Source organism: Quercus suber, unplaced genomic scaffold (genome assembly GCF_002906115.3).
Source record: "Quercus suber isolate HL8 unplaced genomic scaffold, Cork oak 2.0 scaffold_420, whole genome shotgun sequence".
Classification (NCBI taxonomy): domain Eukaryota; kingdom Viridiplantae; phylum Streptophyta; class Magnoliopsida; order Fagales; family Fagaceae; genus Quercus; species Quercus suber.
This window is the reverse complement of record NW_027069871.1, coordinates 410391-413557: the sequence shown is the minus strand read 5'-3', so window position 1 is coordinate 413557 and position 3167 is coordinate 410391.

Here is a 3167-nt window from a genome sequence, read left to right as displayed (position 1 = left end):
GAGAGAGAGAGAGAGAGAGAGAGAGAGAGAGAGAGAGAGAGAATCTAAAGTGGAGAAGTTCATTTTGAGCCAATTTCCCTCCCCTGGAGCCTTTGTTACCGCTGCTTAAAGCCTTCGCCGCCTGGGTTCAGTTCGAACCATTGCTTCATCGCCTAGGTTGCTTCGTTGTTGCTTCTTTGGTTTGTTGGGTTTTGCATCATTGCTTCTCTACTAGGTTTTGCATTGTTGCTTCTTTGTTGAGTTGCTTCTTTCTTCTTTGTTGTTGATCTTTGCGTTGTTTCTTTTCTTTGTTGTTGTTGTTGCTTCTTTCTTCTTCATTGTTAATCTTGCGTTGTTTCTTTTCTCAACGTCTCTACCTTATTTGCGCTGTTTCTTTTCTTAGCATCTCTACCCTCTTCTTTCTACATTGTTAAGGTCTGCGTTTTTTCTTTAGGAACTCGATTCTCCAAGACTTAAGTTCCACATGGAAAATTTTTCCACCTCTACACTTCCAGCACAGAAAACTCAAGTCTTTGAAAAATCGAGCTGCTACAATAAATCAAGTCCAAAAGACTCGAGATGTTAGTTTCTTAAATAATTTGGAAACAATGCTAACTAACGAAATTATTAGCATTTTGGTGTTAAATTAAAAAAAAAAAAAAAAAAAAAAAAAACCTTTGAAATTGCATCTTTGACAATTTTTTCCCCTTTGGAAGAGATAAAAGCAAACAAGGTCCTAAAACATCTGGTAAAGTTAGCTCAACTGGTAAAATTTTTTATGGTTGAATAAAAGATCTAGAGTTCAATCCTTGTCTACACTAAAAACCAATTGATGTTTTTTTTTTATGATAAAAAATTATCATTAAGAGCAGAAACCATAAATTAAAACTCTAAAAAAAAAGTCCTAAAACATCTATCCATTCACAATTTTCACCATGTTAGTTTTTTATAAGAGAAATAATATGTCCATAACATTTTCACAACATTTTTACAACAAATTCTATGTGATAGGTTATTACTAGTTGTTATTATTGGGGCAAAAAAGTAATCTTAGTATTATGTTCAAATTTGAACTAATACTAACTAATAATTTATAATTTGTTGTGAAAATATTATGAATGTGACATCGCTATTTTTATAATAAGCTTCTACCAAAGCATGTCTTGCGGCTTTGACATGCTAAACATTTTATCAATAAATAAATAAACAAATAAAGTGGTCGCCCATTTTTCCACAACCAATGTCTACCATTTTGAGAAGTTCTTTGGGTATTCCATTTGCCATCTGTCTGCCAACTAACAGGTCAAAGTACATTTTGTTTTTCCTTCCCTTTAATTGTCTAGTAACAGGAACTAAAAAAGAAAAAATGAAAAAAAGAAGAAGGTAATATTAGTGGCATGAATTTGGATTTAGGACTCTTGCATTATGCAATTATGGTTCAAAAGGTTCCAAAAAAGAAAAAAGAAAAAAAAAGAGAGAGATAAATTTGATACAGAGATTAAGATTAAAAGTAAATTTTTTAACTTTTAATCTTAATTATTAAAACTACAATTGGATGATAAAATAACTTATCTTAACTATTACACTATATCTCAATCGTGGTACCTAACAAAAGGATGAATCATGAATCAAATTTTTTGCCCTCAATTTTAAAAATCTTACATCCTAGTCCCTATAAACTACTCAATACACTGTAGATTCCGTTGAATCATTGTAAGAACTATGCTCCCAAAAATTTAAAATGAGATCGAATGACTTGTAGAAGGTAGTATTTTAAAGTCTTCATTAACAATGGGAAGAAATTGTTGTTCAAGCTTCTAACCCAAATGATACAGGTTGAGTCTTTAAATATTATATATTAAAAAATAAAAAAAAGACCACCACGCACCCTTGGTGTGATGGTCATAACACAAGTATTAAGTGTTTGTGGTCTTGTGAGGTGTGGGGGGTAAGGGCTGAGGTTCAAGTCTTCAAGAAGAAGTTTCACACATATAGACACTTAGATTAAACTAGAATAGAATTTCTATCTTGTATTAAAAAAATAAAAAATAAAATAAAAAATAAAAAAAGAAGGAAGAAGAAGAAGAAGAAAGAAAGAACTTTTGAAGGCTATCGCATGTTGTGTAATGAGTAAAATGGCCTTTGAATTTAGAAAATATGGAAAAAACTTTAAAATTGTTGTACTAAATTGTCATGGGAATATTAACTTAATTTTTGTAGCTACTTTTATTTGCAGGTTGATTATAAATATATATATATATATATACCTGGGCCTCTGATTGTAGAAATAGCTAGCAGTATTAGCTTGTAAATTTGTATGTGAAACACACTTGCCTGAGCCTCTGATTGTAACTTGTACTTTTTTCCTATTCATGAAATAATAATATCAAGATCTTTCTTTGTTGTTTTTTTTTTTTTCTACTGTCAAATCTTCTATATATATATATATTTTTTTTCTTTTTGTTTTTTTTTTAACTTGCTGTAAAACGAATACTTATAGAACACTCGCCTGGTATGCCGGCCAGCACCCTAATCCTCCCCACAGACGACGCCAATTGTAGGGACCAATTTGGATTGACCCTGAGTATGAATGAGTTTTCAACCCAATCAAGCCCAAACAATAAATTTATAGAGAGTGGGTTAAAGGTTTAGATGCTGGCCGTCGATCACCATGCATGAACTTTCTTTATAAAAAAATACAAGAGTTTCTTTACAAATGGGGGGATGCTCCTCGACCCGTGGCCAAGGAGACCCTTTTCTTCTCTCGTTTTCCCCCCCCCCATCTTTTTACTTTACTTTGCTTTTCTTATATAGTTTCCATCTGCCTATCTCCTTGTACCATCTGTTTGATCATCCATTTGTCTTTCTTCTGGCCGTCCGTCCCATCAGAGTCCTTATTAGTACTCAAGTGGTTCACTCTGATCAACGTTGCCCTGCCAAGGGGTTATATCCCCATTAATGCGGCCAGAGGGGTTAGGTGAATGCATTAAGTGCGAATGTGACAGCTTGCTCTGGGCTTGTCCCCTCCCAAAAGTTATCCTTAGAATGTCGAGGACGAACAGGTTCTCGGCATGGGTTACAAAAGAGGCTTTGTCTGACTTAGCCTTGGCTGGTCAGTCCTCCTCGGCGTTGGCCTTGGGCCTACTATGCGATGGGTTGTGGTTATTAGCCCACAGGCCCCACATATA